This window comes from Lepisosteus platostomus, chromosome 16 (assembly GCF_059453375.1).
Source record: "Lepisosteus platostomus isolate fLepPlt1 chromosome 16, fLepPlt1.hap1, whole genome shotgun sequence".
Taxonomy (NCBI): domain Eukaryota; kingdom Metazoa; phylum Chordata; class Actinopteri; order Semionotiformes; family Lepisosteidae; genus Lepisosteus; species Lepisosteus platostomus.
This window is the reverse complement of record NC_142626.1, coordinates 14,693,499-14,721,453: the sequence shown is the minus strand read 5'-3', so window position 1 is coordinate 14,721,453 and position 27,955 is coordinate 14,693,499. Positions and strand designations below refer to the sequence as shown.

General features: G+C 38.4%; 1 protein-coding gene and 1 gene segment (V, D, J or C); both read left to right on the top strand.

Annotated features, from left to right (window-relative positions):
• The window catches only part of LOC148646937 (Ig kappa chain V region K29-213-like), a 619,354-nt gene that overhangs the window by 491,249 nt on the left and 100,150 nt on the right, over positions 1–27,955 (top strand).
• Positions 18,401–27,955, top strand: part of LOC148646936 (interferon-induced protein 44-like) — a 222,119-nt gene continuing 212,564 nt past the window's right edge. Inside the window, exon 1 of the mRNA XM_088608987.1 lies at positions 18,401–18,441. The gene's annotated coding sequence lies outside the window, so the exon portion shown is untranslated. The remainder of the gene's footprint in view (positions 18,442–27,955) is intronic.

The following is a 27,955-nucleotide window of genomic DNA, read 5'->3' as shown; positions in this document are numbered from 1 at the left end:
TGTAACAGGATTTGTAAACAGGAAGGAGCTTTGCATGCCTGTGCCACCTCACTGCTCCAAACACTTTAAGAGTCACAGTGTGGATCACTCACTGTTCAGCCAGTGACTGCAACAGATGAACTGAAATCTGTTGGGTTGAATTTAATTTTTTTACTGACCAGTAATATCAGTAATACATACTGTAGTGCAACTGCAACATAAACCTGAACAATTTGATTAGAATTATGAAATATATTTCAGAAATGTTTCCTAAAGATATGTTTCTTCAGTAACAATGTGGCAGGATGCTATTAACCCAACAATGTCATAAAATTATGGATTAGTAAATTGCTGGATCTCTATTTTCACTGGGATGTAGTATTGTATTGTATTTTGTATTGAATACGTGTGCTAGTTAAGATTTTTTTCTCATCTTTTTATCTCTGTCTTTTGTATCTTTGTTATTTCATGTGTACCACAATAAACAACCCAAAGGTTGGCTGGCTATAAATTTAATAATAATAATAATTGCTTACACTTATATAGCACTTTTCTGGACACTCCAATCAAAGCGCTTTACAAGTAATGGGAACTCCCCTCCACCACCACCAATGTGCAGCATCCACCTGGATGATGCAACGGAAGCCATAGTGCGCCAGAACGCTCACCACACATCAGATATCAGTGGGGAGGAGAGCAGAGTAATGTAGCCAATTCATAGAGGGGGATTATTAGGAGGCCATGACTGGTAAGGGCCAATGGTAAATTTGGCCAGGACGCTGGGGTTACACCCCTACTCTTTTCACGCAACACCCTGGGATTTTTAACAACCACAGAGAGTCAGGGCCTCGATTTTACATCTCATCCAAAGGACGGCGCCTGTTTACAGTATAGTGTCCCCGTCACAATACTGGGGAATTAGGACTCACATGGACTGCAGGGTGAGCGCCCACTGCTGGTCCCACTAACACCTCTTCCAGCAGCAACCTTAGTTTTTTCCCAGGAGGTCTCCCATCCAGGTACTGACCAGGCTCACACCTGCTTAGCTTCAGTGGATTGCCATTTATGAATTGCAGAGTGATATGGCTGCTGGCGTGACACTGGCTTACGTTTTTTGTCCTTTGCTCTTCTTTAATGATCTTAAAATCACCAGCTGGCTGTCGACTTTTTCAGATCTGTGTCAAAGAGCTGGAACTGATGTTCTTGGAAATCACTAAATATGTGTTTTGTTTTGTGGGGATTTAAGAACAAAAGAAAGGGAAACAAGAGGCCATTAGGCACATCATGGCTGTTTGGTTGCTAGTATCTCATTGATCTGAGAATCTCACATGGCTGTTACTTGAAAGAAGCCAGAGTACTGTACCAATAAAGCTGGGAACCTTTTTTAATTCTTAAACAGCTCTTTGAGTAAAGAAAAACAAATCAGGTGCAGTATTTTCTGAACGTCTGAAATAAACTGTCCTAGTTCAACAGTGGTGCATGAATGGAGCTTGATATGAGAATATGAGAATTTTCTCCTGGATTAAGACATAATTCATAGAGAACCTAGACAAAAGAAAAATACAAGATTTCTGTAATTCATTATTGTTAACAATTGTGTATCTGTTTTAAAAGTGTTCTAATATGATGAGCCTGATCTTAGAGACAACATTTGTCCAGGTTTTGCTGGCCAGAACATACAGTACTGTACTATAAAAGAATTTCCGCTACCTGGTAAAGATCAGAGGTGTGGAGTCATGAAGTAGAACTCCCACAGTATTGATTTGAGCCCTAAGGTGAGCGAAGTGCCAAACCTTTCAATTGAATTTGCTGCTTAATTCCGATGCTGTGGACCCGATGGCAGAGATGCTGAAAGTTCTCCAAGCTGAGAGCAGCACACAAAGGGGAAGGCTGCTGCCCTCACTGCACCAGCACAAGTGCAATAAAATGCTTATTTGCATATATGCTCCCAGACAAAGACATTAAAGGAATCACCAAAAACATGAAAACAGAGCAGCGGCAGAAACAACAACAAGTAAGATAACATACAAGTTAAAACAAAACACACTTTAAACACACACTTTCTGTATGTGACACTTCAGGTGTCACTGAAAAGCAGGGATAATATTATTAGGAATAGCCACTGTAACATATATGGAAGTAATTTTTATTATTTCAAAAGTGGTCACTCATAAACATCCTTTCCCGTTATTAACAGAGGGTGACTATAGCTGTAAAATCCTCTGTGACACTTCTGGAGTTCAGGACTGTGTGGGTGATGCCCCTAGTGCGTGTCGTCTCCCAGTGTTCTCTGGAAATTGCTGTTTTCATCACAAATTAAACTCATCTCAAACTTTCACTGAACTGCACTGAAACTCCTTGAATCCCTACACAGTCATCCTCATCACCAAATGTTCTGCGGACATAGACATGACACATGGGTGCTGATATTTACTGAGCAGGTTTATTTTCTACAAACACACTGCACAGTAACTGCAGAATCGCAACCTTCCAACATAACAACTCTTACAGCATTGCATCCCTGTGCTCCTGCAGCATGCTGATTTTATTTGTAAATTCTGGTTCAACAGCTCCACTGACAGCAGGAACCTGGTTTTCCTTGGAGGTCTCCCATTATGGTTCTGATCTGGCCCAGCTGTGTTCAGCTTCTGAGATCTGATGAGACCAGGCTATATGTGTCATGCCCTCTACATCTAGAGGGCGCTCCTTCTCTGTCCTGTTCCTAGTTTTCCTGTGCTTTACTTTTTTTTCCTTCCAGTGTGTCTTTGTGTGGGGCTATATATTTCCGGGCCACCCTTTGTTCCTCACTCAGCATTGAGGGTTCAAATGTCTTGAGACCCATCTAGCACCAGGTCGTCTATTCCGCGGCCTGAGGGCATAGGTTTCTACCCAACATTATATGACCTCCTGAGCCAAGGCTAACCTCCGTGTTGCCCCTTTTGACACTACGCATTAGGTCTCTAGTGCTCTCCTACCTTCAGCAGTATGCTTTCCCGACATCCGCGTATGAATACCTGGCTTTCCATGGGATGTCACTCCCGGCATCCATGACTGAATGTTGAGCTGGCTCGTCTATTCTTGTTGCAGGATTCCACTCCTGACTTCTGTGCCTGTGAGTGGGTCATTCACCGGCTTGCCTTCCCGACATCAGCGTTCGAATACCTGGCTCTCAACTGGAAGTCACTCCTGGCATCCGTGACAGAATGTTGAGCTTATTTTTGCTCAAGTGAGGGGCGTTTTTCTATTTTTGTTTCTGGGTTTTATTTGCTGTTACTTTTTTACTCCTGGTGTTTGGTTTCCTAACTTCCTAGTTTCTGTGTTCCCTGGTCTCCCTGACCTCCCTTGATGCTTGGTTCATATCTGTTGTGTATCTTTTTGTTGTGGTATGTTGCCCTGGTCTCCCAGGTTTATTTTTTGTTGTGCATGCTTTTATACGTGTTTTGTCTGTTTTTTTGTCTTGTCCTCTAGAGCCCTGCCCGGCCCCCCCTTCCTCTACTCAATACAGGTTTTTACACTGTAGGAGGGGGTAGCTCTCAGCCTTGGACTCCCGGAGGTTTCCTTTCAGTTAAATGAGGTTTTTTCTTCCCCCAGTGCTATGCAGCTGCCCTTGGAGGGGGGGTACTCTCACGCCCTCTACATCTAGAGGGTGCTCCGTCTCTGTCCTGTTCCAAGTTTCCCTGTGCTTTTCTTGTCCTTCCAGTGTGTCTTTGTATGGGGGTATATATTTCCGGGTCACCCTTTGTTCCTCTCTCAACATTGAGGGTTCGGATGACTTGAAATCCGCCTAGCACCAGGTCGTCTCCTCCGTGGCCTGAGGGCATAGGATTCTACCCAACATCGTCTGACCCCCTAAGCCTGGTCTAACCTTCGTGTTACCCCCTTTTGCCACTATGCATAGGGTCTCTACCGCTCTCCTGGTCATTCCACGGCATGCCCTCCGACATCCGTGACAACATGGGGGCAGTTCTATTGTTTGTGTACAATAATAACACCACCAAATATAAACATCTTACTTATTTAGTGTGGACTGTAGTTCAGGACATGTCAGCTGACAGCTAGTTTTAGATCATGCATTCTGTCAGAGTGTTAGTGTAAAAATACTGATCAATTACTTTCAAAATATACAGAATTGCCTTGTTCTGGTAAGAGGTATCGCAGTATCAGAACACTGACCAACAGATTCAAAAAACAGTCCGCATCATAAACAGCTCAAATTACCACCTGCTCAAATTAGCACCTGCACTTTAAGGTACTGCACTGTTTACACTATGTCCTGTCTTGGCTGAATTATAACATCTATTGTCTAAATTTATTGTCCATATCTGATTGTCATTTGTGCCTATTTTTTTTCTCTATTGTTACTGGGTACAGCTGAACAAGTAAGCATTCCAATACACTTGTTGTTTTTGGCAAAAAAAAAAATCTTGAATCTTGTTCCTCAGTTGAGTCTCATTCTTCCCTGCTCTGGCATGTGGATTCTTCAGCCTGATTACTGATAAGATTCACACCAAGAAAGCAGCTGCATTATTACGAAATTAGACACCAGGCTGAGAGGCCTTTCAGCACACTTGCTTCTCTCTTGCTACCCTTAATTTCCAATGATCAATGACATGAATACAGTTGGTCTTGTGCAGACTCATGTCAACAAGCCTGACTATCAATGTATATTTAGTGGCAGCAGTCATACTCAGGGAGTAAACAGAGTTTATTCCTCCTTGTCCTGACTCACAGTCTGTCCGTGTGTCAGACCATGTGCACAAACAGGTAAAAAGACACTTAAGAGTGAAATCGATTTCTCTTTTGTCACAGGGAGGGCAGGAGGGGTGCCCAAGTGAGTCCTTTTAAAACTAAATGATGGCTCTACCACAATTGCACTTAGGTGCAAAGATGATGGTATATTATGACAATGCTCCCCACAGACTATTTATATATAGCAAAACAAAACAAAAACAAACAACAAAGTTGAACTAGTACACACACAAAAAAAAACCTTTTCTCTAAGAAAGAGGTCAGGAGTTCTATTACACTTAGGTCCTATCAGCTCCACACTATAGCGATAGCGAGACTCAAAACCCAGTTAGATCTCTTCCCCCTTCCTAAATAGGTACCATATAGCCCTGCCCCCTTGGACTGTACCACTGTTACAAAATTATGGAGCTGCATTTCACCCCAGATAAACTAATTTCCCCAACATGGGAATTCCTTCTTTCTTTTAAAGAATAGTGTAATCAGAATGTACAAAAAAAAACACCAACCCTGAATACAGTTCACTTATTTTTAACCTCTTGTAAAAATGGTACTTCCTTTACCGGAAGATGTGCGCATGCACCACTCCACGTTGACATTATAAAGCCAAGCTGAAAACAGGTATCAGGTTTGGACCCAAGAGGCCACCATACCAGGAAGTCAGACAGCAACACGGAAGAGACAAACAGACAGAGCGCTCTCTCACACAGATAAGTAAAAATAAAGAGAAACAGAGTTTGTGTCTCTTCAGGTAACAGAAACGGATTTTGAAATAAGAGGTGATAATGTATTGCGTGTATGAAAATAGGAAACTGCTAGCCAAGCCCCGAGTGTGCACCCTCATAAGCTAGCTAGCCGACAGGAAAGTGTATACGAGATCGTGTGAAACTCAAGATGGATAATGAGTGTCTTGTAATGTACTTTTTGCAGACGGTGACAGAGATCCCTCTGTCACAGTCCCAGTGCCATAAGCAATAAATTCTCCTAAGTAAAACAACAGTACTGATTTATCATCAAGCCAGCTGAAAATTATTTCTATTAATACATGTATTTTTTTATTTTATTTTAGGTTCCAGATCACTTTGACTCAGACTCCATCAGTGACATCTGTTCTCCCAGCACAGACAAGTCACTGTGTGCTGTAAGACCAGCAGTTCTGTTGGTAGATGTTTTTATAGTGGTTCATATTGCCCCTGTCTTGCTTGGTACCATCAGAAAGCAGGAGAAGCCCCCAAACTCCTGATCTATGCAGCAACATACTGTCAGTCTGGGATCCCAGAGCGTTTCAATGGCAGTGGATCTAGGTCTGACTTCTCTCTGACCATCATTGGAGTCCAAGCTGAAGATGCAGGAGATTATTACTGTCAGCAGGGCTACAGCACTCCTCTCAGACAGTGGTACAGGTCTGTACATAAACTTCCCTCATCTCTAGAGGAGCTGATCTGGCTCATCTGAGTGTATAACTTGGTGGTACGGTATGTTAACACAGTGTACACAGCCGTACATAAACCTCCGTCAGCTCTACAGGAACTGCTTTGGTTCATCAACAGGAACCACAGAGGACTGAGGCTGAGAACAGCTGCTGAGCTGCTTTAATTGGGTTTGTGCATCACTTATAAATACTATATTGTATCGCTTCTATAAAAACTGTCTTCCATGGACCAGTAGTTTAGTTATTAAATGTGTTGTGTGAAGCAGTGAGTCTGGCTCAGGTTTGTAAAGCACTTTACTTTATAGAAATCATGTCACAGTTATTCTGTATATAAACCACTTCCAATGTCAGAGTTCAGTACCCAGTCTAGATAATCTAACACATCAATAATGTTTGCAATAATAAATTCTAACACACTATTGCAAACATTATTTTTAGATTATGAATTATTTTTTCAAAACACAGTGAGTTCAGTGCCCAATCAGTGCTTTCTTTATACTCTTGGACAGTCTGGGGAGTCAGGGAGACTTTCATTTTTTAGAGTTGTTACCAGCGCATCTCTCATACTATATATTTAGATCCTTACAGACACCAGGTAGAAGGATTTATCATTTCATTTTCCCTAACAAGTGTAGTTGTGAACTGGACGGGTGAGATAAAAGTTATGTATGGGAGTGTGTTAAGATTGGAACAGCAGGACATGATCAAAATTTTAAACACCCATTCTATTCAAGAGAACCATTCCAGGTCTTCAGCACTGTCCGTTTATCATCGCTGTATTAAAAATATTCCTGAAAAAGAAACGTTATACATAATGTCCAAGACGGAGGAGAAGAAGATGATTTTACCTTTTAATGTATGAAAACAGTATCTTTAAAATGGAAAAAGAGAGAAGGAGTCACTTTGTGTCCTTATGCAGGTAGGTTTAAACACAATGAAAACTCAAAAATCACAAAAGTGACCTTTAAGAAGGCAGGGTTTTCATACATTAAATTTACTTGTAGTTTCCTTGTTTCTCTGTCTTGATTTGCCTCTGGCGTCACTTGATGAGATTTTCGCTTCCTGCCTTGGTCTCGTCAGACCTGTCTTTCTACCTGCATTGTGACAAGAAACCAGACACCTGAAATTTCTACTCATGTGTTTCTACAGGTGAGTGTGAGTCATCTGCCTCTCCAACATTAGATTCAAAGAATTTTGTTGCTTCATAATATTTTCATTTTCACTGTGCAATATACAGTATGTAATTTCTCAAAAGTACAGACTTTGTTGCAGATATATCATTTATAGAATAAATCAGTTATTTAAAGACTATCATAGCCAAGATTTGCTTTTCTCTACTATGACCTGTGATAGTTGAAATGTGAAAATTGAGAAGTTAAAAAGGTAAAAGTATAAGAAGGTAAAAAAAGGTAAAAATGTAAAAAAATATAAGAAGGTAAAATAAGCCCAGTGTGAGAGGGAAATACACAGGGGGGGGTTAGACTGATTGAACTGGGGTAGAGAGGAGAGAGACTAATCAGCTGGGACTCACTCTGTCCTTAAGAGACAGTAGTGGAGCATCTTAGAAATATTGCAGTGTTGATGGAGCCAGTAAGCATCCTGACCCCAGGGCTCCTTGTTTACTACCCTCATTTTTCTTCACTAAAGCAGCCTTCACTGTACAGTGTCACAGATATCGTAAGTGACAAGCCGTGGAATGGCAGGAAAGCGAAAAAAAGACCCTATGTGTAGCGGCGAGATGGGGGTAAGCCCGGGCTCAGCTGGTCAGACAATGTCGGGTACAAACCTATGCCCTCAGGCTGCGGAGGAGACGACCCGGTTAGGCGGGTCTCAAGACATCCAAACCCTCAATGTTGAGCCAGGACCGGAAATATATAGCCTCAGACAAAGACACACCGGAAGGACAAGCAAAGCATAGGAAACTAGGGGACAGGACAGAGTAGGACCGCCCTCTACCTGCAGAGGGCATGACAGTACCCCCCCTTCATGGGCGGCTCCTGACGGCAAAAAAACAAATGAGCTGCACAGTACTGGGGGGAGGAAAAACCTCATTTAACTGAAAGGAAACCTCAGGGGAGTCTGCGGCTGAGAGCTATCTCCTCCTCCAGGGTATAAACCTTTATTGGGTAGAGGAAGGGGGGGCTGGGCGGGGCTCTGGAGAGCAAGACAAAAAAACACGCACAACAGCATACATAACAAAAATAAACCTGGGAGACCAGGGCAACAAACCACACACAACAGATAGGAACCAAGAGTTCCCGAGAAACAGGGGTCAGGGGTACCAGAGAGCATAGAACATTAACAAAGAAGACTGCAAGGGGGCCTTAATTCAAATATTCAAGCTCCTGAGTGTCAAGTATTCATGTTTCTGAGTGTTAAAGCACTAACCAGAGAAGCCAGAAGATTATACAATCCATGGTAATATGATATATACTTTATTGATCCCGTGAGGGAAATTGCAGTAATTGGAGTATTAATATAATCAATACTCCAGATTTACAGTACTCATCCCCTTAAGATCTAAGTTTAAGAAGAGTTTAAGATCACCTGAGACACATTGTTAACTGGAAACTGTGAAGGATAATTAAACATTTTTCTGTTATTTAATTTTGTCAAAGTATACAAATGACAGCAAATATTATGGGATACCTGAACAATCTGAATGCAATGAAATGAGGAATGAAGAAGTATATGTTAATTTTGATTTCATTTTTAAATGTTTCTTTTCCAATATATTCTTCTATGAAAGCAGTCACTCTCAGGCTCTGTGCCTCCTGTAACACCAAATGATGCACTACTGCATTTTCAGCCTTTAATCACAGACTGAAACATATCTTTGTGGACTATCATGATGTGCTCCAGTCTCATGACAAAAGAGAGGCGTGTTGTAATGGCCATGAGAGGTGACTGCTTGTCACATACTTAAAAGGTTATGAGAAGAATCTACATACAAAACTTCCCTGTTCTTCTACATTCTTGAGAATTCCTGTAAAAACCCTAAAGCACCTATAAGCAAACGTACACTCCCTCCCCCAATGGAGAACATGCATTTTTTTAATACAGTAATAGTCTCACCTCCAGTCTTAGACACACTCCACCATACAACATTAATTCTTAATCAAAGAGTGACCTTCTGACCATCAACTTTACACACCCCTACCCAAGAGTGTACGGTATATTCTTCAAAACAGACTGACTGCCTTACCTTCAGTTTTATGCACCTCCATCCTGAGTGTGTGTCCTATTCACCACAGAATAACCATCTGTCCATTAGTCCCTGCAGGAGAGTAGGAAGTCTCCACCAGAGTGACAGTCAAACTATCAGTTTAACACTCCTCACTGTAAAGTGTTCTCTATTCAACAGAGTGACAGGAATATGTCTGTTGGTTATGATGGTATTTAACCACTTTTCTGAAACATGTTTATCAAATATTTCCTCTATTGGTTCACAACTTCAATGGCTTTAAAAAAAAGACAATCTTTAAAAAAATATTTAAAACAGTCATTTTTCATATCATATCATAACAGTCACTTATTTAGACATTATACACCCCTACCAAGAATTTAGACATTCAGTTATTTCTGAAAAGAAATGAAACAAAAGGAATCTACATGTAAATTTCCTGTTCATCCTGTTTCTTGAGAGTTCCTGTATCCACCATTAACCAGCTCTTGAATCCAGCTTTTACACCCTGACTGCTGTACTTTTACTACTGTAGGTAATTTGGAGTTTTAATTTACTGTAATTATCAATAATTGTCATGGTAAATCGTGAATCCGGAACAGGAACAAGAAGTTAAAAGAAAGTAATGGATTTTAAAGAATTTCGCAAAGAAAGATTGTAATGTAGGGTGCTCTGAATGAGTTACACTTTGCTGCAGGTCAGATACTGTAAATGTACTTCCCACAAGCTATACTGTAGTGGCAGTACAGTAGAAGCTTGAAAATATTCGTTGATATTTGTAAATCACTTAGCTTCGAAAATGTTGTGATATTTAGAAATGTCAATATAGTGTCCATAATATTTGCTATTTTAGTTTTTCAAAGAAATGTTTATCTGTTAAAACGAAATATCATGGTGACAGCTAAAATTGAATACCTGACTTCACGTATACAAGGCACACACCTAAGCCATTACACCACACACACATAATCACAATAGCAAGTGTTAAACTGATGCAGACATTTAAAAAGAAAGTGCACTACTGTGATAATTTGAGCTTTATAAATATAATTATATAATTATCAATTTCTTTTATACGTGATTCTATATTATATCCCTATTAATCATATAGTATCTAAAAAGTATGCGTTTTTTTACTGAGATACCGAGCGCAAATATTCATAGGAAATGTTAAAACATAACTTTTTTATGAGGCATATAAACTTAATATAGGAGCACGTAAAAGCTATTCCAAAATAACCATAGTATGTAACCGAATAAAAGACTTTGATGCTTAAAATGTTTAGGAAGAAAGTGGAATACTGGTGTGAATTTTTTATTTAAACTACCAATACCAACCATATACAGTTTACATAATATGTTTATGTTCCTAAATTAATACCATTTATGTGCAATCTCTGGGAAACCATTATAGGCATGATGAATTGAAAATTCTCAAACCTTTTGGGTGATTGGAAACGAATATGTAATCGGATCAATAGAATGCTTCGAAGAAAGAGGCGTTCTTTTCCTCTGGTTTAACAGTCTGTGGAGCAACAAACCAGTCCATTTAAACAAGAGAGTGTGGTGTTAGTTTTTGTCAATGAAAAAATAAAGTAATTTAGTGTCACAACAGTTAAACTGATGCAGACAGTTACAAAGAAAGTGGACCACGGTAATACTTCAAGCTTACAGCCCGTCCAAGGTCATTCATTATTAATACTATTAGTAATATCTTCCGTAAAGACTTTAATGCATAAAATATTTATGCATAATTAAAATATTTATGATGGAAGTGGAAGGTTGTGTACTTTTGTCCAGCTGAGCAATCTTGCTTTTATAAAATATACCGACTTTTTAATGTTTAATGATTAACATGCTGTAATATACAGTTTAAAATTGAAAGTCTAAAGAGTATACAACTTAAATTCTTAATTGGAAAAATGATTGCCCCTTAGCAGTGACCAGGATTCGAAACCCAGTGTTTTTTGGCAACAGCTCAAATGCTGTACATGAGACATTAAGCTTTATTAGCTCCACCTGGCAGTTTTACAAGGTGATTCTGGATACTATTATCATAACATGCCGTATGATGCGGTATGACGTGTTAGGACGTGTTGTGATGTGCCACGCCTACCAAGTTTTACCGCAGCGTACCACACTCTTTTTGAATGGCTGGATCTGTAATTGAGCAATAAACCACTCATCAAGTTAAAAGACAAAAGATTCTAATTACTGTATTTACAAACTGAAACACACAAAGTTTGCTATTTACAGATTACAGATCGAATTCATATTGGAATCTTAACATTATAGTTTTGAGCATGTTTAAATATAGTATTTGCATGCACTGTATGTTTTTACTTCTGTAACCAGTTAATGTTATCATCTATTAATTAGTGTGATATTTTTTCTTCTTTCCTTGCCTTATTTTTAGATACTATCTTAATATGTCAGTTTTCAATTACTTTTTATTAAGACAAACCATTGGTGTGCTCCATCAGGTATCTTAAGAAGTGTACAGTATATTTATTTAAAGTGGCAAATTTCCTCTTCAGATGAATTAAACCCTTTTTACGAATGTAATTAATTCCCTGAAACCCATTCATCTATATTTCATATCACACATGGCTTGTACTACTCCATAGGCTCTCTGCTAGTTCTCACACATACTAGTTAGTGGAATATGAGGTGTACACTTGATATGAAATGAGTTACATGACACCTTCCTCTTTACTCTCTACATTTGCTGGAGCTTTCTAAAATTTTCTTTGTATTGCTTCTTCATAGTTTGAAGTCAGCTTTCATTATTTCGAATTTGGGTAACAATTCATATTTCCAAGCGTTGAATTTTCATAAAAAGAACATTCTTTACAATAGGTATGGGTCTATTAAACTTATTATTCGTGTAAGGTAGGGGTGTCTGCTGACTGCTGCAGCTTTTTGTGCACAACTTACTGAAGTTTAATTTTTATATTTTTCACACTGTTAGTGGGGTGAAATACTGTAGATGTTAACTTGGTTGGTTTATGATAAACGCTGCTAGCAGGCTGTGAAGCCTAACTATAGGTAACTATAAAAATCAAGGAAACAACAACATGAAGTGTATTAATAAGGTGTAGGGCCACAGTGTGACACCAGAACAGCTTCAATGTGCCTTGACATAGTTTCTACAAAGTTCTGGAACTCCACTGGAAGGATGTGACAGTTATTCAGCATGATTTTGTAATTATTGTAATTATTGGTATTTATCTTGTCCTCTTGTCCTCTAGGGGGATTGAGTGGCTCTTAACCATGTCTGGAAAAAGCACCCCACACAATACCAGAGCCACCAGAATCCTTTACCATAGAAAACAAGCACTTAGGCCTGTTGACTTCTTTTGGAGTAATCTTCTTTTCAATAATTCATTGTTTATCCTTTAAGATTTATTTTTAGATTTAAGAATTATTGTTAGTTGTACTTAAGCACTTCATATCCCTGACATAATTAAAATATACAAGATTGTTCACAGATTACAACATAAAAAACCTTTTACTGCTTTTTTTCCAACATGCATCATTGCATTAACTTTCACCATTTGGTTTTCTATTACAGCTGCAACAGTCACAGATTCTTGCACAGGAACTATTCTAGCTATTGTTTTAGCATTCACAGCCACCTCTTGGACTGTCGACAATAACAATAGAAGATTTGGTGCACAGTTCCAGCAGTTCATTAGATATAGTCAGTTAAGTAAAATAGTTTACAAGGAAAAACTACAATAACAACTCAAATTTACGAAGTGTTGGGTATGTATTTTACTAACAATCAGTGCATTTCTCAAAGTTTTCTCTGACAATTGGATTGTTGTTGCTTACCTTTGTTAACACTATTAACAAACATGTATTTTCCTGCACCACATGAGTTCTGGGAAGAGAAGAGATTTTAAATACGTTATTGTGTTTATTCTTCATTTATTGGTCTCACTTTGTAACGAAACTGGTTGATCTTTAAACTCTTTCCACTCTTTAAACAGAACATACAGTATAAATAATGAAGAGATACAATATGCAACTCAGACCTGCTCATATAACAGCAAACATATCAAGCATGTGTTCAAACTGCCTTATAGCGATAGACAGACAATAACAATCCATTGATGCGCAAGACTTCTGTGTTACTGTACTTTTACACTGAACATTGGTCTTCTTTTTAGCTATAAAATTTTATATATACATACTTGATCACTGTTCTGTGTTTCAAACACAATATCATTAAGCTGTTGCCATCAATTACTAATCGTGCAGTATTCACCTTGTCCTTTTCTACACTTCTTTACAATCTACAATTTTTTACGGTCTGCTTTCCTGACTTTGTAAACCTTTAATATGGGCTGTATCTCAGATTCAAAACATACTGTATTTTAATTACTCTTATCTTAATGTTTCTCTAAGCTCAGTTTACCCCATAGTTAGAATATTCTGTATATTTAAAAAGGAGAAGTCTCAAGGAAGTTTAAGAAAAATGTATGCTGCCTCACAAGACATCAATGCTCATTAATGTAAAAATAGTAAAGTACAGTAGCAGCCCTTAGCTAGAAATCATTCCCTGCTTTATAAATTGTATTAAATGTGCAGTCATAAATAACAATCTAATTGTATTAAGTTTACAATTACATATTGCAACTTAAGAAATGTTTTTAGGTAACTTAAAAGTGTATTCTTCTTTCCAAATGCTACAGTTAAACATTAAACATGAAATCAAAATACATTCTTTAAAGTTAAAAGTCATGGAATATGTAACTTAATACATAGCTCCTGTTACAGGAAATTAAAAGTGAAAGTGCATCTCTCTAATATAAAAGCTTTGTAGCTTTGTATCGGTATTGTGTGCAGTACGGTTAACTGAATCACTCAGCCAGGAGCCCACAGAAGCACAAGAACAATCTACAGATTACGCTACTCACAGATCTTAACAGCGTTAACAAAGGTAAGCAATAACAATTCAATTGTTAGAGAAAACATTTTTTTAATTTGAGAAATGCACTGATTGTTAGTAAAATACGTACCCAACACTTTGTGAGTAAATTTGAGTAGTTATTGTAGTTTTTTCTTGTAAACTGTTTTACTTAACTGACTGTATCTAATGAACTACTGGAACTGTGCACCAAATCTTCTTTTGTTATTGTCGACAGTCCCAGAGGTGGCTGTGAATGCTAAAATAATAGCTAGAATAGTCCCTGTGCAAAAATCTGTTACTGTTGCAGCTGCAATACAAAAACAAATGGTGAAAGTTAATGCAATGGTGCATGTTGGAAAATAAGCAGTAAAAGCTTTTATGTGTTGTAATCTGTGAACAATCTTGTATATTTTAATTATGTCAGGGATATGAAGTGTTTAACTACACATAACAATAATTCTAATCTTAAAGGAAAAACAATGAATTACTGAAGTGTTTATCAGGCTAGAACTCCACAGGTATCCTGTATCTTGTCAATTAAGACAGGGGCACTTGTGGTGCATTGGTCATTAGTGAAACGATTTAATCATTTAATATCTTTACTGTGCATGATTTAATCCGCTTAGTATTGAATATTTATATGGAATTTTACAACTAAAGAGAAATTTTAGTAGCTGTGCATATACCATGGTAATACTTTGAGCTTACAGCCTGTCCAAGGTCAATCATTATTAATACTATTAGTAATTTCTTCCGTAAAGACTTATTTTTTAAAATATTTATGATAAAGGTTGTAGGTTGTGTACTTTTGTCCAACTGAGCTATCTTGCTTTTATAAAATATACCGACCTTTTAATGTTTAATGATTAACTTGCTGTAATACAGAGCTGAAAATAATTAAAAGTCTGAAGAGTATACAACTTAAATTCTTAATTGGAAAAAGATTGTCCCTCAGGACTGACAGGGATTTGAAACCATGCATTTTCTGTCAACAGCTCAAGTGCTGTGCATGAGATGTTAAGCTTTATTAGCTCAACCTGGTGGTGATTCCGGATACTATTATCATAATTGCGGTATTATACCTTATGAAGCGATATGATGTGTTATGACGCGTTGTGAGGTGACACGCCCACTGCATTTTACCGCTCGTTTTGAATGACTGCATCTGTAAAATAGCCAGAGCTTATCTTGGCAAGAAACATATACAAAGAGCAGTACACCCTGGACGGAACACCAGTCCATTGCAGGGCAGACACAAACACTCAGACCAAGACCTACTGTACAGTATGTATCCAGATGCTAATAAACCTATGAGTATGTCTTTGTACTATGTGAGTAAACTGGAGCACCTGGAGGAAACCCATGTGAATGTGGAAAAAATCCCGAACATATCCAAGTAATGAAAGCTTCCCCAAAGCCAGTGACTGTGATGAAAGTGAGACAAGAGGAACAGTGCCCTTAATGATTAATGATTAAACATCTTGAAATGATAATCAATACTGAAAGTGGAAAGTTTCGTGTTTAACAGTCATCTACCGATTGGTTCTCTGTGTTTTCTATAAATATATGTGACCTGAAGCCAATGATTAAATCACCATTTTTTTTTTGGCTGACCAGACCAGAGCCTTTCTTTGAAACTAGTAAGAAAAATACTTTTTTATTCATAAATTTATAAACAAATTAGCATATACATTAATGTATTTTTAATGTAAACATCTGCATTAATGCTGTACTTAAACTGTTTTGCATTGTAATAACAGAGATACCTTTTTAAAGCAGGTCTAGGTTACTAGATAATAATTTAATAGTAGCACTCAATTCTTTACTTTTTTATTTTTAATTAATTTAGAAAAATGTCTGGATTTTTTTTTCACTTGCTGTAACACAATAAAGTGTGAAAAGGTCCAAGGGGGTGAATACATTTTAGGCACTGTATATCAGACTCTCATAACTGAGAATTTTTGCCACTCATCAACACACAGTACTCTATAATGTCAAAGTGGAAAACAAATCCAGACATTTTACTAAATTAGTTAAAACTGCAATTACATAGTGTAGAGACAGCCACATCAGTGATGGGTTTAGTATAATGCAGATTTGAGCATCATCAACATAGAAATGATCATTTAGACCTTTTTATGTAATCTTAATAGTTAGCCAAGTGGGAACAGGTAATTGGGGAATAGCAGGGGGTCCCATATCAATTCCTGAGGTACATGTCATCTAATTACTGAATTACATTATTACAATGATTAAATGGTACAGTATAAGTATTGACATGTATGCAGTAAACAGTAAACATATGTTACTCTCCCTTATTGTCTACATATATAACAAAACATTTAAGTTCTTGTATATATTAGTATGTTAGAAAATATAGGTTTTTGATGAATATATAAATTTGAGTATTATAGCTTTATTTAATTAGACACCAGTGTTTATCCATATTTCCTAACATGTTATTCCAACTTATGCTCTTCTAAATCACTCAAAACAACCAGACAACACTCAAGTTACAGTGATGTGAAATCTTAACACACAGGACACATGGATTATAATACATTTCACAAAATTGATGCTGATTGAATGTTACATGCATATTTCTATTTCCATACAGAAATGGGTTGTTCAAAATCAAAACCAGGTAAAATTAATCTTTTATACATAATCTACAAATAAAAAGGTAGCTGAAAAATATTGTTTCTACTTTTTAATTTTTCACTGTTGGGTTAGCAATTACTTGTTCCCTTGTGACTAAAATTAGGAAAAGGGAATGGCATTAACCACTACCATGGACTTCAGAGTACCCTAAGAACCTTCTGATTCCCTGAAATAAAAGCAGAGTTCCTGGACTTCAGGAATATAGGAATATTTCAAGGACATGAAAGAGACTTTTATTCTCTTTGGCCTGCAATTGGCAATGGCATTTTTCCTGAGGCTGTAGGTCCTAAGGAAGTCAAAAGTTGATCTTTTTCCTCACTGAAATTCAAGCTGACCTTGTGTAAAACTAGCTGTGTTTCTTAGGTTGATTTCCAAACTGGACTGACTTTAGTGAAAGATATCCCACAGCTACATTGCTTTCCTGGGCCTACCATTCACAATTATAATATTTTCCATTTCTCTGGGACACAAGGATAACAATACTGGACCAATTTCTCTAAGAAATTGAAACCAAGGTCCTGGACCACAGCCTGGAATTGGGCTCTGCATTATGTTCCTGAAAATGGGACTCCAAAGCTAAGTGCATTAATGCATGTAGGGCACAGAAAGGTCAGTTTGTTTGCAAAAAAGGAGGAACAAAAGTGCCATCTTCTCAACCCCTGTGCCTTGCAGCCCACCTCTCAGCAGGCTCTTCCAGGAGGATAAGCTAGATTGAACAGGCCAGTTTCTCTGAGCCCTCTGTGAAACTAACCTCTTTACACCATTGTAGTGAACAGGGGTTTTAATTTACTGTAACAAAAAATCTGATGGTAAATTGTGAGAGTACTTTTTAGGAACCAATAGAACATAATATAATATAAAAGAAAGGAACACAGGTCTTGTAGCATAAAATCCTATGCTCAATTTAGAATCCAGAAACCACAACCTTTTATAACACATTTATACACTCGTCATCACTTTTTATACAAGAGCAGCTTGAATAGTTTTAGGTTGAGATATCCTTAGTATTTTGCCAAGAACAGTTTTGGAATCTCCTGTAAGAAAAACAGAATACACAACTGTCAGTTTGCCTGGTGAGATGATTGAAGCTTTAGAGAACCCTATCATTGGATGGGTTCCATCTTTTAAGATACCACATCACAAGTTGTTGACTGGCTGAGATGCAATCAGGTATAGTTCTGGAATTTTGATCATTGCTCCGTGGAAAGCGTTTTACAATATCACCAGGATGTTAACTGCAATACACACCGCAGACAAATCCTTGACAGATGCTATGGCTCTCATCTTGGAGCATGTGGGTAATTCTGTTTGTCTGGCCTTGTGCTGCTGATCATACAACCTTTTTACATCAACCTGTTTGGTACAAAATGCTTCATACCACTGCTCTTCAGAAGCATTCAGGCCTAGTTAGTTTTAAAAGTAATATTGTTTCATAAACCAATCCTAACTGAATGTAACACACATAATTGTTTTTAAATACAGTAAAGGATCATTCCCCCCCAACACCACCACCAAATCCAGGTAAGGTTCGTATTTCATACATAATCTACAAACAAATATGAGACAAAAGGTGGCTCAGCGTGCCAAAATATTATTGCTTTTTGTCTACTTTTAACATTTACTTGTTTCACCATGGAGTTAACCATTACTTTAAAAAGCAATGCACTTATCCTACAGTATGTAGTGAAAGACAGGCTTGTCACTTAAGTGGAAATTAATTAAATATTCATTAAATATTGGAATATTCATCAAAAAAACACAAAAAAACGTTTATACTATCCCTGTGATATGTTGCTGTTTTATTAGAGATCATATAAAAGGTTGCTTGGATTGTTTCTGTGAGTGGGATAGTCTTGGAATGAGTTTGATCAGTCAAACAATTGTGTGCACATCATACTCACCCACTTACACAGCCAATATGACTAAAGTGAGGAAAAGGAAATAGCATTAACCACTACCATGGGTTTCATGGTGCCTTGAAAACCTAAGAGAGAGGCACCAGACTGCTTGGTCAAGGCACACAGATTATTAGAAATCCTTAATAACACTTAATTCTAAGTGGAATAGTACACCTTGTCCCTACACCCTCCAGCTGAAGGTACTCCCTACCTAAGGCATTGCTCTGTAACACCTCCACCCATACAGCATTAAACAGTTATTCCAATGGAACCAATCACAAAGCCCAGAGTCAACCCCCTGCTGCCATGTTCATCAGTACATTTTTATCTATAGTCTATATACTGTAATAATGTGCTTATATACTGCACATTGCCCACCCATTAAATAAGCTCATCTACTCGCAACATGGGATAAGCATCGATCACTGAGATCTCATTTTATTTTTGAAAGTTATAATAAAACCTAATTGTTCTGTCTGGCTTTGGAACCAAATACAATTTGTTTGGCCCACTCACTATGAGACTCCCATTGCTGACATTTTCTCCACCTTCTCTTAATAATCTTTCTTTCTGCTTTGGGCATGCAATAAGGGGTGACTGTACATTTTTCCCTGGTTTCCGTGATGATGTGTTTCACCTGTTTCGTTTGATCCTCACGTTCTCTGCCTTTCTCTATTTTAGGAAGCTTTAGTCATTCTCCCTTTGTTCAGTATTTTTGGAAGTTCTCTCCTAGTACTCGGCGCTTCTCTTCGTTTTGTTCTGTCTCGTTTCTCCTGGCTTATGGATTGCTCTTCTCCTCGGACCTTGATTCTTGGATTACGCTTGTCGGCTTGCTGTTTTGGTTTTGCTTTATTGGTATTCGGACTCTTCAACTTTCTGGCTCCCTGGTTTATGACTTTGTTTTGTGTTTTGGTACTTACGCTGGTGTTTTCCCTTCGTCTTTGAACTTTTGGACTGGTTTCAGGCTTTCGGCATTAGAACATGGTTACACTACTCTGCGCAGGATCCTTCACGATCTACCTGGCTACTTTAACAATGTGATGTTGAATAAAGTGGTTTCTTCCTGGTATTCTTGAAAATACATCTTTATTCTGGGACAGGAACTCCTGCAAGTCTTGTCTCTGGTTAGGAGCTACTGTTAGTCTCCCTTGGCTAATGGATCAGTGCCTTCTTCTAGAGGATCAAGGGCAAACTGGACAGTGAGGATTCTGTCCCATGCCATTCCTTCAACAAATTAATGTGATAGATTTGAAATTGGCTTCTTTTTTAATTTTAATTTTATAATTAACAGGACCCAATGTTTACTGTCAGATTCCCACCACAAAGCCACAAGAAGGTTTTCCCTGGATGAAATTCCCTTGGTGTGACCTCTTGGTTATAAACTTGGGCTTGTTATGCCTGTGCTTTCTCTAAATCAGCCTTCATCCTCTCCCTCATTTGTTCCACATGTACAAGATTGTTGTTCCCATGTTTCTTTCACTAGATCCAATTATTCTCCGGGTCTTCCAGAATATAATAATTCAAAAGGGGAAAATCCCATAGAAGCTTAGGGAGCTTCCCATATTGCAAACATTAAATAGGGCAAAAGCTGATCTGTCACGTTTATAGTCCCCCCCCTCCTTAAGGGTGCTGCAGCCCTTTCACTTTAGACTGAATTCTGTACACCTGATCCCTTTTCCCAGCCCACCTTAAAAGCCAGGCACTGACCTTCATCCTGGCTCTGCATCTGGTTTCCGCACGTGCGAGTCCGGGACCTGGAAGCGCCTGGTCCCATTAAGGTTTTAATCTTTGTTTTAGTTCCCTGTCTGCCGGTTCCGACCCAGTTCATGGTTTTAATTCCTTGTTTGGATGGATCACCTGGCTATGGACTTATTCTTGTGTTTTTGGATTCCCTCTATGGGTTACTTCTGGATTGTTTGCCTTGGCCACACCTTCCCCGTGCACCAGCGCACTTTGGACACGCCCCCCTGTTTTCAGCCCCTTATCCCTGCATGACGTTTTCCTAGTGTTTCCCCACTTCTTCAGATTGTGTCGTCCGCATAGGACCCGGAAAGAACTGTTCGTTACATGATCCCAATTTTATCTATCCCTGTGCATAGTCTTCCTTAACATGCTTTTAGTGTCTTATTAAATCGCTCTTCCAAGCCATCAGTTTGTGAATGATAAACTGAGTTCCCAATTTGATGAATACCAAATAGTTTACTTAACTCTCTCATAATGTTGGACATAAAGGGAGTACCCTGGTCTGTTAGGATTTCCTGGGGATATTCCTACTTTAGAGGAGAACTGAATGAGTTCTCTAGCAATGTTCTTTGCACTGGCTAGCCTTAAAGGAATTCCCTCAGGATATAGTGTAGCATTATCCACTGTCACTAATATATATTGGTATCCCTTATCAGATTTTATAAGAGATCCATCTCTACATGCTCAAAAGATGTTTCTATTATTGCATGGGACCAAGGGGTCTTTTATAATAAAGCTGAGATGCTGTCCTTTGGCACTCAGGACACTACCAGCAGTACTATTTTATCGCCTTATGTATTCTGGGACAAAAGAAACCTTTGTGGAGTCTTTCAGCTGCTTTCTTTACCTCAAGAAGACCTCCCTGGAGATGGCTGTGTGCAAGATTGAGGAGTGTTCTTTGATAAGGCTGTGGTACAAGCAGTTGTGATATCTCTTCACTTTCTCCCTTTTGGACCTGATAAAGCAGAGAATCTCTCACCACAAAATAAAAAGAGGAAAGGGTTTGGTTAGGATCACACAGAAATCCCTCAATCTTTTTCACATGACCCCATGCATGTTCCAGATTATCTTCTTCCAGTTGCCCTGTTCTAAACTGATCTCAGCGATCGCTCACCTTTAGATCTGTTAATTCTATATTCAATAAATCTACATTTTAGATTCCATTGCTTCTTTTTCTCTTGGGTCCCTCTGGGTCTCCATGGCTTCTTCTTATCTCTATGGCATGCCGTGGTGTCATTCACCATATTCTCGAAGCAAATTAATCCGGAGCAGAGCGGTGACTCTGTGGCTAAGGATCTGCACCTGTGGCTGGAAGGTTGCCAGTTTGAATCCCGCGGCTGGCAGAGGAACCCTACTCTGTTGGACCCCTGGGCAAAGCCCTTATCTCTAGCTGCTCCAGGGGTGCCAAATATGGTCGACCCTGCGCTCTGTCCCCAAGCTTCTCTCTCCCTGTCTGTGTGTCTCATGGAGAGCAAGCTGGGGTATGCATAAAGACACATTCCTAATACAAGAAATTGTATATGGCCAATAAATTAATCTTAATTTAAGGGTGTTCGTATTGGTGTCTGGGCAATGGAATTCAGGACTCTCTTCCTAATACTGTGGGATAGAGAAGTTGTTTGGCCACACCCACGGTAGATATAGAAGTTCATACCAGTGGTGGGATATATTTTGGTATCTCCATGGATATGGATGAATTCCAGTTTCTTTTTTAAGAACTGTCCCTCTGGGTACCCAAGTTACTGGAGTCCAGTTGGGCATCAATGGTTTTCCCTTTTACTTTAATTTTTGTGAGTCGAGGCTACAGGGCAGTTGGATTTTCTTCCGTCTTCTGAATCTACCTGCCTGGGTTCTGGCTGATTCGGACAGTCAGAGGCCAGATGTCCTAAATCATGACAATTGAAGCATCTGAGAGTCTCCTGTCACGGTGTAGCCCATCAAATAAGTCTTCTTTGTGGGGACATTCGGAGAGGGATAAGCTTTGGATTGGTCCGCATTAAGCCTTGAGGAAAAAAAAAAGAATAATTCTCTAAGGTTTTTAGAGAAGAAAAAAGGTCACCTCAGCTGTGTAGCATGGTTCTGGGATGAATGAAGGGGAGATGCATGAGAATTTAATATAGAGCTCTTGATCAGAAGCCCAGGTGCTGAAGAGACACATTCTCAGGTGACAATCTTGGAGGAAGAAACAATTTAGTGGTCTGCTTTGGTGGTGTTAATGGCCCAGTAGTGATTCCTTCTGTGCCACACTCCATATAAAAGAGTAGAGGAAGAATTATACATCTGAATGTGTTCATTTATATTATCATATGTACTGTAGATAAATAATTGTTAAATATTTCTGAGATTGTACATAGTGTTGTCAAGGGCTACATCTTGTGACCCAACCTGACTTTCAATAATCTGGACTACTAAAATACATGGAGAGGAAAGTGGGGAGAGGAACTTCAGTGGGACCAGTGCTTAAGGGGTTCATGTTCATCTGCATTTATATAGCGCATAAATACAGACTGATACATATACAGGAGTATTTACAATCCTCTTTATATCATTGTAGTATGGAGTCAAAATATATAGTGCAATCTCTAAATTCATTGTATTGCAACAGTCCCAGACAATCTGATACTTTACTGTTGATTTGTAGTTAACCAGAACCAGGTAAGGAAAAATGATTGAAGAAACTGTGATGCTTTCAAGTTACATAAAGGTTGTAATTTCTGTTTCTTGATAAACCATGGAGGGAAATAGTCTGGGGCAAAGAGTAAGTATTTAAAAACACAGTATGAAACCCACATCACACTGTACCTCCCAATGTGGAGCTGTTAGAATGAGATGAGGGCTGTTCAATACAGTCCTGGAGAGCTGCTGTGTTTGTATGTCCCAGAAGAACTGATAGAAGGTGTTCAGTTAAGAACAATAATGAGTATAAAATTGTTAATAGCCGAGCTGGAAAGACAAACTACATTATTCCTTTACCTGTCTCATACCTCCTGACACCCATAGTGTAAAACCCAAATCCACAATGCCTGGTAAGAAGTCATGGTTGTCAGTAATTGGAGTAAGAAGCCATGTATATAAATATATTTTTCATAATACAAATCTCAAATGAAATTGCTTCCTAATTATTTGTTCCTGAATTTAGCATCATAAAGAAATAAACATAATTTCAATGTGGATTAAAAAAGATTCAATGTGTTTACAATATGCTATAATAATAAATTGTTCCTTATATATATCTGGCAGAGTAATGTAGTTCTGTCAAATTATGTGGATGTAAAATTAAAAATTTAAAAATAATATAAAAGTAATGTAAAACATTTGGATCTAAACATGAAAGAAGCATGTTGCGCTCACAACAAGATATAATAATAAACTATTTTTTTACTGTACCCAACATGGTAATTTTGTTTTGTAAAATGGAACTTCTTTATTTTTTTTAAATTAATTTAATGTTTAACATTCTGTAATATACAATAGAAAATTAATAAAAGTCTAAACTCTATACAACCTAAATTCTATCATTGGAAAATGTTTGTTTCAAGGGGCTCAGTAGTGAGTGGAATTCAAACCCAGGCTTCCAGACACCATGTTAAGCTTTCAGTGCACCACATGGCAGTTTTACAAAACAGTGCTATCCTTCAACACAATATAAAGTGTGGTGTGCTATGTTGCACTGAGGTGTGTTCACTGCAAATTGCTAAATTATCCTTTGTGCATTCTGAATGGCTAGATCTGTATATATTAACAGAGATGTTAAATAGCAGAAGCAAAAAAAAAATGTGAACAGGAAGAGTGGTAGAATTGTTTAAAAAGCATAATTCTTGGTCTGAAAATGGTTGTTTAAGTAGAGTGACCTCTACTTACAATAGTAATATCACAGGAAATTGTAAATACAAAATTAAGATATTTACTATTATTTTATGTTAGCCACTCCGTCAAGCTGTTTTTGACAATAAGTATCTGCCCACAGAACAGTGTAGAAACCCAGTTATACACCCTTCTAGGATGTATTATTTTTCTTTATTGTGTGATCTCTTCTTTCTTATTTGCAGGGAGAAAGCAAGACTGATGAAAGAAATAAAGACTTTAACACCAAAATCCAAAAAGCAGAAGAATTAAGAATCATGATAACTGGACAGGTCAGGGCTGGAAAGTCCAGTTACATCAATACAATTGATTCTGCGTTGTCAAGCCGGGCTTTGGCTGGTGAAGATGTACGCAGTTTTACCAAGAAGGTTAGTAGCCATCTAGATGGTGTGTTAAATGGAATAATATATTCAAATTCTTTAGAAATTATTTGCAATGCTGATAAACATACAGGGTAATTTAGTTATGATAGTATATAGCAAACTCTACAGTGACTTGGCACTATTAATGTCTGGATTATTCCTGACTCTTAATGTCATGGATTGTGACTCCTAAATGCAGAAACTGCTTTTGTTGTGTCGATGTAGCAATTATGAGGATGCTAGGACCCTTTTTTTCTTGCAACAGGATCTTCTTTTTTCTTTTTTTCAGTGCACTCACAGTTAACTCACACTTATCCTAATGTGCATAATGTCCCAGTTATTTACAGTATTTCAGTCTTCCCTTCACATAAAAGTATTCCTAAAGCTAAAACAATTTCTATGATTGCCTACTCAACACACAGAACAGGTGATACAACTAGTATCAAGTACAAGAACCCCATTGACCCCAGTTACCAGAACCAAATGTCCAAAAGAACAGTCCAGTATTTGTATTCTCCATAACCAGCTCTGGTTGGTGGCCTGGTGTGCCTCCTTACACCGCAACAAAGAAAAGGTGTAGTTTCAGGCACCCTCCTCTGTCCCAGGCATCCTAAACAACGTGTCTCTATGCTCCTTTCCCTTCCCTGTTTGTCTCCAACTCCAAATTTGTTTTACAGGAAGATGCTGGAACTTTTCTCCTCTGCTCTCAGTACCTGATATCCAAGTCCTTTCTTGGGTCCAATAGCTACAATCTCTGTGTTTTCTAACTTCTGTCTGCCTTTTCAAAATTCTACCCTGTTCTCTGGACTTTGGGTTTTTAATGCCCCCTTAACAAGGGGTCAAGAATTGTTCTCAGGGGATGTGAAAGGCTTCCTTTGATGTTCTAGGTGTGCGCAGAGGTCACTACTCACTGCTCAGGTCTCATTGAGGAACTGGCTGTATACAGATACACTGTGTATTCATACCCTGTTCTTGAGCCCCCCTCCCATTCACAGGCACAGTCAAACCTGTCTTGCAGCCATACCATTAATCTATGGGAGGAAGCTCAGAGAACAAGGAAAGAAATGCATCAATACTTAGGCTGGTCCATACATCTCCCAACTTGTGATAAGCAGAACTTTTACCACCTTTTAGCCTGATAATCAGATTTCCAAAGTGAAACGGGGTTGGACTTGGTCAGTGGTAGGATGCAAACCTCTTTGAAGTAGTATACATTTTGATAACACTAAAACTAAATAGAGTTTCAGGATTTCAAGATTTTTTATTTGCCATATACAACAAGTGTATTGGAATGCTTCCTCATTCAGCTGTACCCAGTAACAGTGAAAGAAAAATGTAAGGCACGAATGACGAACAGACAATGGACATTACAATAAATTTAGACATTAGATGTTATAATGCTGCCAAGACAGGACATAGTGCAGACAGTCCAGTACCTTAAAGTGCTGGTGCTAATTTGTGCAGTAGTCAAAGCTTAGCTGTTTATGATAAGTTATTTTTTTTTTAAATTTGTTCCTGAAGAGAGAATATGAAAAGAGCAAATGTAGAAATCTGTTTAATGTTTCCAATAAGTCTCCATAATGAGTAAATGGGAACCAAAACAAAGGCAACTGTCCATGAAGACCTGAAGTGAGTAAACCTGATCTAGTCTTTTAGAACAATTGTATCAAAATATCTATACGGACCTTTAAAAGTGCAACACACTGATGCCTGAAAGTAGTAATTAAATTTTATCTGTGCAATGGGGATAATTCTCTCAGAATTTACCATTTTGCTTTGTTTACTTTTCTGTTTAGTTTAAACCATTCAGAGTAGAGGACTGTGCAAATGGAGAAGGAGATGGAATTCTCCCTTTTGTTATCTATGACATCATGGGAATAGATGTCGTTTTGAAAAGTCCTGATGACTTCATCAGTGCGGTGAAAGGCCATATAAAAGACGGATACATGGTAAGTTGTGCTCACAATGAATCACCATTCCCCCACCACATAACTGCTTTGGGAAATCACCTGTTTAAACACTAACCTCTTTAGACAGAGGGCTTGGAGAGGAATCTGAGGTGAGGCACATTAGCAAGTATTGAGTCAAGCATGGTAAAAAGCAGGTAATTCAGGTGGAGCTCTGGATGACCACTGACACACAACCTCTGTCTCTGTAATAGTGACAGTCTGATTCTACTGTATGTTTGTACAACTGCTAAAATATTCTGATTTTAGCTGAGTGGCATTTTGGAATCTCCTGATATTAAAGAGGTTCTCGTCCAACCAAAAGTAAAAAAAAATACCTCACTTTCTACAAACATATGCGTGTGCAGGAGTTGTGTAACTCACAGGTGGAAGATGTTAAATAGGACTGGTACAAACACAGCATCTTCAGGAAGCTCTTCAGTGATGGTGGCAATAAGTCTGTGAAGCATGACCATCGCCAGACCTTTGCCAGCTGCTGAGAGGAGAGATATTCTCCTACTGTTGTCACAGATGGATCTGTCAGCCTTCTTCTTATAAATGCTGATAATGTTTTCATCCCTCCATTAACATGGAATGCGTCTTTTTACTGTTTTCTGATAACCTTAGAAGTGGGGTTGTAGTCCTTGTGCATGGCACCTAGTTGATTTGAGATGCCTTTTGAGTTATCATCAAACCAGTTTTGATGTTTCTTTCAACTATAGCCGATGGATTAGGGTGCTTTCTCATGGAGCGATATACAGAAGTCCATTCCTCAATTGAGCCCTCTTCTGTTAAGCCTCAAAGTTTTCTAGAATGCTGCTTGTTGGTTCATACAGTACCCCCACTTCTTGTGTGCCACAAAAACACAATCACTGCAGTTGTTTTTTTTTTCATGGAAAAGCTCTTTATTTGACCCAACCTTCATTCATTAACTATGATCATCCTATGGTCCATCCAGCACTCTGCTTCTCTCATGACTCGTGTGACAATATCATATTTAATATCGGAGCGCTTAACAATGATGTGCAGATGCAGCCATTCAAAATGCGCGGGCGATACCACATTATTTTGCGGTGCGCTTTACACAATCTACCGCGAGTTACCGGTAAATACCACTAGTTACCGTAAATTCTCCTATAATACCGCAAGCAAAATAATAGTATCCGGAATTTCTGCAAGGTGGAGCTAATAAAGCTCAACCTCTCATGTTTGAGCTGTCGCC